Here is a 13785-nt window from a genome sequence, read left to right on the forward strand (position 1 = left end):
GCGGAAAATTTAATCGCTGTAGAGTTGCGAAATCTCCAAGTCATGTTTAACAAACCGATATATATTGGCATGTCTATTTTAGATATTTCAAAAACTTGTTTATATGAATTCCACCACGAGTTCATGATGCCGATGTATCAAAATAAATGTAAAGTCATGTATACGGATACTGATAGTTTAATTTACCATATTGAATGTGAAGATGTGTACGAGGACATGAAATGTAATCTCGACAAATATGACACTAGTGACTATCCCCATGACAACATCTATGGTATACCGCTAGTCAACAAAAAGGTCCCGGGTCTCATGAAAGATGAAAACAATGGGGCCATAATGACTGAATTCGTTGGACTTAGATCGAAGATGTATGCGACGCGAGTTGAAGGTAAGAACGATGTTAAAAAAGCTAAAGGAGTAAAAAGTAATGTTGTTGCGAGAACCATAAGATTTGAGGATTACGTGACATGCCTTAATCAGCAGATCGAGATGAAACGTTCTCAATCTTCAATTCGCTCGACATTACACAATGTCTATACCATCACAGAGACAAAAATTGCTCTAAGTCCACACGATGACAAGCGGTATGTCATACCTGGAACGGTAGACACGTTGCCATGGGGCCATTACAGTATTCCTGAATTTCCAGAAGCTATGGAGTCATAGATCATACGAATGTGTGCTCATGAGTGTTAAAGATTGAGAGAATATATTTGTACATTGAATGCGAAAAAATGTGAAAGTGGGAACTTGTTCTCAACATTTATACATTGTAATAACAATTCTGTAATGGAGGACTTTTCTCCTCAAAAATTTGTACATTTGGAATATATATATTTTGTACTTGATGTTAAATAAATTTTTTTGTGAAACTGTCATTCTGTTTCCTTCAATCTGCTCTTCGTGCGGAGAACTTGATTGGGAAAGGGTCGTAAAAATAAATCAGACTTTGAATTTTCCATCTTTATCGTTTACAAATCATTTTTATTTATGCAACTATTGTGTGCTTTGTCGAAACCTAGCCACTTTACAAATAACTGACTACCACGTTTCTTCAACACTTTTTCAATGAGATATATGTCGGGATATTTTGCTCGAAGCAGCTCTTGCTCGTAAAAACCACCTGCGATGGGCTCATCTTGATGATCTTTTATATTATATCTAACTGGATTAGTTTTTCTCACTCGATATATTGTGAAAATTTCAGTTGTCCAGTTTGGTGTATAACCTTTTTCGAATACATTCTTAAATTTACTTATGCGCACTTTATCGCCGATTTTTAATTTTGCTTGGTTTTCTACTTCAGATCTATTGTATACATTGTGCAATAATTGTTTTTCATTCTCAGCGTTCACATCTTTCGGTTTCATTTTTATCGTACGATGTAATGTATCATTATATTTTATAATTAATGTATCGAGAATATCGATCCATTTCCAGTTTCCGCGAAAACTAAATTGAATCCACATTTTATTCTTAAGTGTACGATTGAAGCGCTCACACATTGATGCTTTCAAATTACTAAATGTAGAATACAAGTGTATATTATACTTTTTCATCAAAGCTTTAAAGTTCATATTATAAAATTCTTTTCCTCGATCGACGTGAAGATTTTTCGGTATGCGTCCTTTGCTGAGAATCGACTCCATTGCAGCACTCACATCTTTTCCACTTTTACTCTTCAACGGTGCGGCCCAGGCGAATTTGGAGAATATATCGATGACGGTGAGGAGAAATTTATGGTTGGAGTTGTGTTGTGCATATGCAGACATATCTACAAGATCAGCTTGCTAAGTCTCATCCAGGCCACGTATATCCACATGTCGACGTGGATAATTCCGCCGAGTTGGCTTATGCAGTTCTTCAACCACCGCAAGCTTCTTTTCACTCATTTTTTCTTCTCCCCCCCACGGTCCTCATCAATTGCACAAGATGAGAGTCTGGAGGATTTTTCACTGACTTATCATTAGATGATCTCGTAAAAACTTCATATCATCATGAAGTTCTGAGATTTCTCTCTTTATATTATCAATTTTTTCACGGAGATAGGCGAGCTCGGTTCTCACACGCTTTTCTGCAGCCGCCACATTCGATTCGCACTTTTGATTCGTTGTATGAGTCCCACTATGAGTTATAGAATGAATGTGTTTGCTGAATGCACCGAGTGTTACAGCATCTCGAGCATTTACTGGCTCACCAACGTTGCTCAGTCGTTTTCGTTCCAAGTCGTAATGACCGTCCGATGTAATTTTGAATCCAGCACCTGGTTTACCCGGAGGACCTGCACCACGTCTACTCAACTTTCGTCCAAACACATCGACGCTCATGTTGGGAATGTGGATGAAAGCAAGCCATCACATGTTAATAAATGATTTCAGCTTCACGCAACTCCTCGATAATCGATATAATTTCATTCGAATGTGATGAATTTCCAGCAGCTTGCGATGCGAGCAATAAGCGAAGACGATCTACCAGCTCATTTGGATCATCCCAATGAACATAGTCGACAGAGGTATGCTTTCGTGCTACCTTATACTGAGACAGAGCACCACCTTTCTAATCGTTGCTACCGAGCATTTGGGATATATAATTTTTAAATTTACTATTTTTATCCTGACGTACCGCACCCGTGCGTTTATAAAATTTTTTATGAGCATTCGTTGTGATGATAATTTTCTGATATTTCTCCAAGTCATTTGGTGTTAGTTATTTGAGTTCGGGCTCTTTTTTAAACAACAGTTCCACCAAGCCAATACTTTTGGGATACTTTTCATCTCCAACCACTATATGATCGAGTTCGAAATGAATTGGTGAATCACCAATCATTAATCTGTTTTGAGCGAGATTTCGTACTCCATACACGCCATCTAATCTTGTTTTGTTATTACTACGCAGTAAGCCCAGATATTCACGTATCAAATTATCAACATCTCCAGATGATACCAAGTTATCATCGTCCTCATCATCATCATTATTATCTTCATGAATATCATTATCGCTATTTTTAGTTAAGGGTACACCGACATTCTCATCAGTAATTGCATCATGCCAAATATCATCTTTGAAAGAAATATCTTGCTTCATGCTATTTTCTCCAAAATTTGGAGACTCTTCCTCCTTCTCCTCCTCCTCATCTTCCTCCTTTTTAACATTTACACGTTCATTCTTAATTTTAGGTTTTTTCGTATATGAAACTAGTTCTTCTAATGGTTCAACAATCGGTTTAAACACATCTTGCATTTTCTGCTGAGCACTATTACGTCCACTTTTCAACATTCAATGTTTTCGTCTGATTGCATCACTCGCCTTGGCAAGTTCACTCAATACAGCCGTCTCCTTTAAAAGTTCTTTGCGTTTCATGTTGACACGAGTAAGTCAGACTTTAGAATGTCTTGTAAAATCCAAGGGAACAATTATTTATCATCATCATCATCGACAGTGAGGAAAGAATCAAATCCCCTTCTATATCTTCCAGCATTCAACTCACTGTCCTTGTCAATCGTGATGAATCCATACTTGTCCGATTTCCAACACTTGACACACATTTTTTTGAAACTTGCATAAGTCATATCCGTATTGACATGATCATTATATACATGCTTGAGGTTCATATCATCTTGTTTGAATAGCACTATAAAATTTGCATTGTCTCTCACGAGATGTTTCGGAATACGAGTATACGTCTGACAAAGATAAAAACTATCCACAATCTCGTGTCTTCCCATGGAAAAAAATGCTCTCACGTTGTCCTGTTTCTCACACGCTATATCGTCAAAGATGAATATGGAGTTTGGGCGAGCTTCACTAGGTGCCACAACTTGTTCATGCTCGTTAAATTGAAAAAATTCCACTCCTTCCACAGGTGTAAGCATTTGCTCGAGCAATCGGTATTTTGGCTGCTTCAACGATTTCGAGTATAGATATATATTCTCAAATCTCAAACCATTTGGATGTATTAGGAGCGTGAGTAAGGCATTTGTTTTTCCACAATTCGAGGGGCCACAAAATACGGCTCGAATGCTGTTAGGTAGTAAGTTTCCATGACGTTTCTTCACACTACCCGCTCCAACAATAAATTCATCGAAATTTATTATGGGGAGTTGACCGCTCGAAACTTGTTTCTTCGACTTCATCTCGCATGCGACTGATTGAAAAAATCATATAAATGCAACTTTATAATGTTGGAATAGTCAGTCGAGTTGTAACCACTGCAGAGTGATGATTATACATGATAAACCTGGTAAAGGTTTGGTAAACAGTATAATCAACAATCTTCCCGTGGAACTACATCTACCGGGCTATCAATATTGTGGACCTGGTACGAAATTGATCAAACGTCTTGCTCGTGGTGATCCTGGTATAAACGCGCTGGACGCTGCGTGTAAAGAACACGATATCGCATATTCGAAAAATCGTGAAAACTTGGAAGCACGACATCTGGCGGATAAAATTTTGGCTGAACAAGCCTGGCAACGTGTAACCTCGAAAGACGCGAGTCTTGGTGAAAGAGCAAGTGCTTGGGCCGTGACAAACATTATGAAGGCGAAAAAGAAATTCGGTCTAGGTATGAAACGAGTGACGAAAAAGACCAAAAAAAGTGTTTGCCTGAAAAAGATCATTAGTGCCGCAAAGAAAGCCATGATTCGTAGTGGTGACCCCCGTGAAATCGTCATGTCAACATTGAAAGGTGCGCGTGCCAGTGTTAAAGGTGTTAAAGTACGCACGCCTCGGGTTCTACCTGTACCTCGCAAAATCGGCGGTTTATTGCCCTTCCTCGTACCCATCTTTGCCGGCCTTAGCGCCGTTGGTGCACTGTCTGGTGGAAGTGCTGCAATAGTCAAAGCTGTAAATGCTGCTTAAGCGGCTAAAAAGGAATTGGAGGAAAGTAAACGTCACAACAGAACACTCGAGGCCATCGCTTTGGGTAAAGGTTTACATCTGAAACCATACAAACAGGGTTTGGGTCTTTACCTCGGGACAAAAAACGTATAATCACGCTACCACATCAACCACTCACCGACATCGATCTGCTAAAGTATGCGAGAGCCATGAAAATTGGTAACTTTCGTGGCGTTTTCATGCGTGACACTTTACCTGAAAATGGACCACTCAAGCAAGAATCAGCAATCGTGAATTTGGACGAAAATGTGGGCCCTGGGACACACTGGGTTGCATATAAAAAGACTGCGCAACGAATCACATACTTTGATAGTTTCGGCAATCTCCCACCTCCACCCGAACTCATGAGATACTTCAATGTTGGTAGCGTGAAATACAATTATAAAAAGTATCAGGAATACGATACAATAATATGTGGACATTTATGTTTGAAATTTTTGTGTGGGCAACTAAATCGACGAGACAATTATGCACTATATAAATGAGGACTAAAGAGCTGCGTGTTTAGTTCTAAATCTGCGAGCATCATGGATGATAGTTTGACGATCACCATTACTGGATCATCCTCCATACTCGAGGCACAATTTTTTCCACCCATCCAACTATCGCTCGACAAAAATTATACTCTTGGACTCGTCGAGCTGCTCACATTCAATTCGATTCCAAATATCGACATTGGTTGCAATGAATTTCACGTTGGAAATCATGTGGTGACCATTCCAACGGGCAGCTATGAAATTGAAGAAGTTGAAAAATATTTGAAAACTGAGTTGGCATCTAAAAACATACAAATTCAGCTTAAGCCGAATAATTATACGCTACGCAGTGAAATTGAGTGCAATCAATCGATTGATTTTACATCCAAAAATTCGATTGGACCTTTGCTGGGTTTTACGTCGCGTCGATTGGAGCTCAATAAAAGACATGTGTCCGATCTACCCGTGTCCATTCTCAAAGTGAACGCCATTCGAGTCGAGTGTAACATAACCACTGGTGCATACATCAACGGGCGAAAAGTTCATACAATTCACGAATTTTTCCCATCTGTACCGGCCGGCTATAAAATCATCGAAGTACCGTCGATCGTCATTTATCTACCAATCACAACTCGTCGCATTGACAATATACAGCTTCGTATTGTCGATCAAGACGGAGATTTGATCAATTTCCGCGGTGAAGTCATCACCATAAGACTTCATATAAAATCTCAATGGGCATAATTTACAATCATCGTATTGGCAATATTAATAAGCCAACATGGGATCGCGAAAGCAGTCGTCGATCAACGCTCAAAGAGCTAACACCTCAAAACCTTCTACTATTGAAGAGTTTGGGTCTCAAAATTCGTGGAGTTCGCGTGTGAGAAATTATCTGCTTTGCTCGTTGTGCATCTTCTGCCTGCAATGGAGGAAGAAGTCGTAAACATCCAGACACCCGTCATGTTTGACGAATCCATCATACATTATGAGGTTCATGCTCATCAACCATACGCGTCGTCAACATACAACAACAGTGATGAAATACGTATTTCAATCCAGCATCTAGATTTATTAATTCTACCGAGTAAAAGTTCAATTCACATTTGCGGCAAACTGACAACGGCGGATGGTACAGCGTTAGCTGCAACGAATTTCGTTAACAATGCCATTTGTCATTTATTCGAGGAAGTGCGTTATGAACTTAACGCCGTTGAAATCGATCGTAATAAGAATGTGGGAATCACATCTCTTATGAAAGGATATACATCTCATTCGTCGGCGAGAAGTACAATGCTGGAGAACACCGGTTGGGTCGATGTCGATGAGACGAAACCGATTGTGGACGCAGCAGGCAACTTTGACGTATGCATACCACTGAGCATGCTGCTGGGATTTGCTGAAGATTATCGAAAAAAGGTGGTGAATGCAAAGCACGAATTGATTTTGACTAGATCACGTTCCGATGATAATGCAATAGTTCAACTAGCCGCTGAAGATTATAAAATTACACTACGAAAAATTGAATGGCTCGTTCCATACGTCACCGTGGCGGATAAACGGAAAATTCAACTGTTGAAATTCATCGCCAAAGATACCCCAATTCCAATGAGTTTTCGTACGTGGGAATTGTATGAATATCCAATGTTACCGGCGACATCGAAACACGTGTGGTCAGTCAAGACATCAACGCAGCTGGAAAAACCTTGATATGTGATCCTGGCATTCCAAATAGGACGAAAGAATAATAAGAGGGAAAATGCGAGTAATTTTGATCATTGCAACGTTACTGATGTAAAATTATACTTGAATTCACAGTGTTATCCTTATGGTAACATGAATTTGAATATAGAACAAAATCAGTATGCAGTACTATACGATATGTATACAAACTTTCAACCGATGTACTACAATAAGGAGGCCGAACCATGGCTTCCAAAAGCGGATTTTCTCAAATTTGCACCTCTCATTGTGATTGACTGCTCGAAGCAGAACGATTCTCTCAAGTCTGGACCTGTTGATGTGCGCCTCGAATTTGAAACAAGCACAAATATTCCAGCACAAACATGCGCATACTGTCTCATTCTACACGATCGCATCGTTGAATACAATCCAGTGAGCGGTGGGGTGAGAAAATTGGTATAAAACCGTACCATCAACTTCTTCGGCCAACAGTCATCATGGATTTTGTCATCGATCTACAAGGCTTCAAAGGACCCATCAATGAGTTTATACTCAAAGAAATTTCAATCATTCGTGCGGACGTGAAGAATGCTGAACCTCTCACACTTTTCTTCGCACCACCGTATGCATGGGATTCTCTGCCGACAAAGTATAAAACGACAAACAAATGGCTGGAACGTAATTTCCATGGATTATCATGGGATTTTGGTGTAATACCATACGATGCGGCAAGAGGAATAATTCAAACTATCTTACGCGGCGCTCATACCATCTTCGTAAAAGGCTGCGAAAAGTCTTTATGGCTGACGAACTTTTTGGATCTGTCAACGGAGATTGTCGATTTGGAAACTCTGGACTGCCCATCGTTGAAAAGATTGCCGAAAATTCCATCGAAATGCGACCACCACCACCACACCAACGAATCGAAATTTAATTGTGCAACGAAGAATGTAAAATCTTTGCAAAGCTGGTTATACGTATATCATGCATTATGTAATAGAGGGATCTTGGAATAAACAAAACAATTTTTTCATAAATGTGTAATTTTATTTATACAATATTCCTCCTCCTTCTTCAACATACATTTCTTCGTTGATTCAGATATATACATTTTTGCGTTGAGAATATTAGAAATCTCTTTGAGAAAATTTAATAGCGTTCCAATCACCACCAAGATATTTCATGTATAGTTGTCCACATTGAGCCGTTTCCAGAAGTTTCTCGAATACCGCTGGATTCTGATCGAATGCCTTGACAACTCGCGGTGGCAGGAATACGATGAATTCATTCCCGATTTCGGTAACGTATCTTTTTCCCTATTTGGTGTTTGCTGTCCTCACGTCCGAGACGAGATATTCCTCGTTGACTTTCAGTTTCTTGGCGGGGAGATACTCTGACTTTGCGATCATATTGTTGATGGCGAATAACTCCATTATGAATGTAGTTTTTTGAGATTTTTTTCACAAAGAGCAAGTCTTGACTCAACTTTACGAAGACGTGAAGTGATGCTTTTTTCTTCTGGACTCTGCTATTTGTAGTTTTTCCATCTATCCCTACCCCAAAACTGAATCATCCCCTTCCACACGCTTTCAAACAGGTTCAAACGTGATCTATATTGGAATCGATGCAATCTCCTCCGGTGGTCCTTTTTTCTGTACAGGCTCTTTGATTCCGCCGACGTTATGAACACGTGCATTCTAAACTTGTTCAAACACGTTCACAGCATTTCCTACAATTTCGACGTTGCGGAGCCGGACCGTCAATATGATCGTCCATCGATGATACATTCTAATGTTCAACGCAACGACGTAATAATGCAATCTCACTATCGGATTTGTAATATTCTAGTAAACGATCCCACAGAATATCTGTATATTCACTAAAACATTGTTTAAAGACGGTAAGAGATATAATTTGGAGCTCCTCCGATGTCATTTCACAGGGATTTTTTATGCGTAGAATCGTATAGATATTCACAAGTCGTTCCATTATATGACACTTTTCACAATCTCGATGTTTAGGTCTACAAGAATCAATATGCGTATGTAGCCAGGGTTGATTGAAATGATCGTAGCACAATTGATATGATTGCACTTCACTATCACACTGCAAATACTTGGGTAAACGATTCCATAAAACAGGAATGAATGCACTATAATACTTCAAAAGCAAAGCCTTCGGTAATGGTTCAAGTTCATTTGCTGTTAATGCCAATGGATGTTTCGCCGGGTGGATAGAATACATACTTGCACATCTTTCCATCTCGACCTCGACTTCAGTAATGATCCAATTTTGAAAAAAGAAATCTCGTCGAAACTTGTACCATATCAGGAATATAAAAGATGCAACACAGGACACATAAATTTGTCGAGGGAGGGGCAATTTGAAAAAAGAAATCGCCAACTCAGGAATGTAACACAGGACACATAAATCTGTCATTGAGAGCAAATACTTGCAGTCTGATGCAAACTTTCATTTTTTCTCAGAAAAAAACAATATATTCCTCTAAGCAAAAATTGGGGGAGGGGCATTTTGAAAAAGAAATCTTGTCGGAACTTGCGCCACAATACAAAATACGTAACACCGGACACATGAATTTGTCATTAGTGTGACATGTAAACATCTTTCGTCACGGAGTCCGATAATTAAGATCATCTTCGGCAGGAGCACTTTAAAAAGAAAATTTCGTTCAATCTGATATACCAGAAACATAAATCAGTCATTGGAGGGTATGGTGTAAAAAAATCTTTTGTCTCTTCAAAGTGCCGCCGCACCCCCGCTGTGCGAGAACCTTCCCCTCCACATGCCGCGCAGCCCGGCAACGGTCCCCGCGCTCCCCCATCCCCGCTCCCCCCTGAGAGCCCCATGGGTTAGAACTGGTACAGCCTTACTACTAACAAAGCTTAATGTGGAGTGGTGGTAGCAGATATTTCGGAGGATCGATCAATGATTTTCGTATGATGTTGTTACGGACTAGATCGAAATTTGTTCTTGTTGGCCACCCTTTCTGAACATAGTGTTTTTTTCTGTCTCTACTGTCCCATAAACATAAAAAGCAGGGATTTTTTGTGAACCCCGATTGTTGAATTAAAAGCAGTGTTGCAATTTTAAGATCATCACAAATTTCCAATTGATGTTCTGAATACTTTATTTACTCCAATACCAATTGTATATTTTCATAATTTTCTTTCAGCTTGATCGAGTGAGCTTTTGGAATAGGAGCATATGTGTTTCCGTTGTGGAGTAGAACGGCTTTGAGACTTCTTTTTGACGAATCAATGAAGAGTCTCCACTCGACGTTTTTGTATATATTAGGTTTGAATTTATCCATTAAGCCTTCCACATCTGAACAGAACACAGAACACCAATGAATTCTCTTCGTCGTTTGTGAAGAATTGCCGAAACTCTTTCTCACTGTCACGATAAATTAAGCCGATGTTCCTTTCGATAGCAAGTTTTTATTTTTCAATGCTGCCGCCAAGTATTCAGCTCCGTCCTTCGGCAGTCCTAAATCTCGTATGAGATCATTCAATTCTTCTTGGTTGAAGGTTGGGGGAGCTTTTCTTTCATCATCTGGGAGGTAATCGTCATCTTCGGAACTTTCTGCTTGATAGATCTCGGCAACATCCATGACTATCTCTTCATCAGAAAGCTCCACATCCATCGGTTCGGTAGTTCTGATTTCATCCACGCCCACTATTTTTGCTAATTTCTGCACTGATGAAGCATTGGCATACACAATTTTACTTCTGGAATTTTTCGTGAAACCAGTGATGTCGGTCATACAAACATAGCAATTCCCTTGACCTATCAGTGCAGATAGTATCATAGGTTTTGTGAATTGCAAGGACTCTTGCTTTCTGGACTTATTCCATCGTATTAACGTTGTCTTACACCGACCACAAACTGTATGTGCTATCCTATTCACACTGCAGTCTACTATTTTAACCGGTTGACTGGTATTGGATCATATATGTACAAAAAAAAGTCGGGCCCATTCTGGTTTTGTATCATATGTGTACATATTGAAATAACTTTTTCAATTTTCAACTGATTTGGTCAAAAATTGGTATAGAATGGTTTTTTGGGTCGCTGAGTCGATTTTTGAACTTAATTTTCACTTCACTACCCTTGGAAATGGGGAAAATCGAAGACGGAGGGTGAAATTTTTCGTTTTTTCAATGGATTTTCATGCTATATGACATGAAAATTTTTAGTTTTTTATCACACTGGACTCTTTCATCGAAATCAAACAAAATTCGCTACCCCCAAAAATGTGAAAAATAAGGGTTCGGGGTGAAATTTGTTAATTTTTCACTGCGAAAATTTCATGCTTTATCATATGAAAATGGAATCAGCAACCTCGAAAACCCTCGGAAATAAAATATCGTGATTTTCGGTAATATATTGGCTCGTACCAGTTTTGACACAAAAACTGGAAAAAAGCTCACCAGTCAACCGGTTAATACCGAAGCAAACCTCATAAAAGAATTTTAATCATGCCTGCGATAGTTATATATTCAAGTTTTTTATACAATTTCCCCCAGTTTCTTGTTTATTGCATACAGAGTATATAGATCTTTTTATTTGTGTACAGTTTGAGATGAATCATGCATAGGTAAAACATTTTGAAAACTATTTTTGACGTTTTTTTGCTATTTTTTTGTTATTTTTCACAATCTTCGATGGAAGTGCGCATGATCGGGACTACTAGCTGGCGGAATCGGATTGAGCTGCTTGAAATTCCTAAAGAACAATTTTAGCCGGTTTTTTCCATGGACGCAAAATTTTGGAGACGTACGAGTTAAATAGACGCCCGGTTTCGGTTTCAGCGCATCAAAATACAAAAGGAGCGTACTCGATCTAGATCAATAAAACTTTTCTTCTACCCATGCTAGCGATTTTGACCCCTTTTTAGAGATTTTTGCAGTTACTCAAAATTTTGTGGGTATATCAGCCGATCTGACTTCAGATTCAGATTCAGCGCATCAAATTACATAAACAAACACCCCCGATTAAGGTCGAAGACAACTTTTATCATGCTTTAAGCAACAATTTTCCGTCATTTTTGCGGTTGTTTGAAATTTACTAAAAATTTTGGAGATGTATCAGTCAATCTAACCTTTGATTCAGATTCAGCGTATCAAATTACATTAAAAACAGCCCCGCGTAAGGTCGAAGACAACTTTTATCATGCTTTTAACAGCAATTTTCCGCAATTTTAGCTTTTTTTTGGAATTTACTAAAAATTTGGGGGTGTATCAGTCGATCTAACCCTCGATTCAGATTCAGCGCATCAAATTACATGAAAAACATCCCCGCGTAAGGCGAAGAGAATTTTTATTATGCTCTTAACAGCGATTTTCCGCAATTTTTGCGGTTTTTTGGAATTCACTCAAAATTTTGGAGGTATATTGGCCAATCTGATCCCGGATTCGGATTCAGCGGGCCAAAATACGTAGAGATTGATGGGTCCGGTTCTAGGTACTTACCACTTTTTTTTTGTGTGCCGGTGTAATTATTGATTTCCAAATCGATTATTTCACGGTTTATCAATCTACCAAGTTTATCAAATTCCAACTCTAATTCATTATAACGTATTCCTTATTCTCAATTTCGCCATTGGTTGTTCGCAATTGAGTTTACCGATTATTTGATTTCCAGCAGTTAAGTTTTCGAGCAATTTTATGATCTGACAGTTTATTATTGAAAAAAAATTATTGTTTCGCAATCAAAATTTATAATTAATTCCGCAAGTAATCATTTATTTCGCTATGTTTTTTCCATTGACTCTAAATTCAACTCAGGAAGCCAAAAAGTTCTTTATATTGATTTGAACCCACCCAGGAATCTTCAGACAGAACGAAACCGAAGTGTCTCCGCCCTACTGATATGATTGAGAGGAATCCACCAAGAATCTTTTCAACAATCCTGAACCCAAACGAAATCAAATGGGGCCCACCCTGTGGAAAATGCTTCCTGAGCTCATTGTATTTGTTGCGTAATGCGGACTCTGATTTACGAGGTCAGAGTCGGCTAAATTGCGTATGCTTATCCGAGTTGCTGAATCTCGAGATCGGCGAGTGTAAGCGGGTCTAGCGTGATGAGGACTAGACTGGCTTCCGAGACTAGTTCTCGGTGCCTTCTTATACTCACGAGAATAAACAAAAAATAATCATAATAAATTTGGCGGATTGCGCCGATTTTGCCCATTTGCTAGTCAAATTAATCTCAAACCTTATAATTTTGATAAAAATTCCTGATTGGTTAAACTTTAAGTTGGATGGCATCTGCTATTGGTCGATTGTTTCTGACCAATGTCTATTTTTGGATTTTATGGTGATACGCAAACGCGAAACTTCGTTGTGCCAATCGTCGATGAATGATTTTCTCATTCGTTATACTAGAAAATTCTGTATTGGACGTATTTATTGATTGGCCAATACGGGCTTGATCGCTGGAGCGCGCAAAATGCATTTGAATTTGAAATTATATGGGTTATATTCTGTTATAAAATTTCTTAAATTTCTAAGTGATTTTATTACGAGATTTCCACTTTCCTAATGCTCTTTAGTTGTTTTGTAAGTTCCAAATATGTTTATGTTGAAAGACTGAAGGTATTCAAGTGAATTTTAAAGAGATATTTATTATGCATGATCGATGTGAGGTGGGTCGATAAGTGAGCCCAGGTGCTGGCGCTTCGATCGATTGATTGTCATACTCTATT

This window comes from Venturia canescens, chromosome 3, assembly GCF_019457755.1.
Source record: "Venturia canescens isolate UGA chromosome 3, ASM1945775v1, whole genome shotgun sequence".
NCBI lineage: Eukaryota > Metazoa > Arthropoda > Insecta > Hymenoptera > Ichneumonidae > Venturia > Venturia canescens.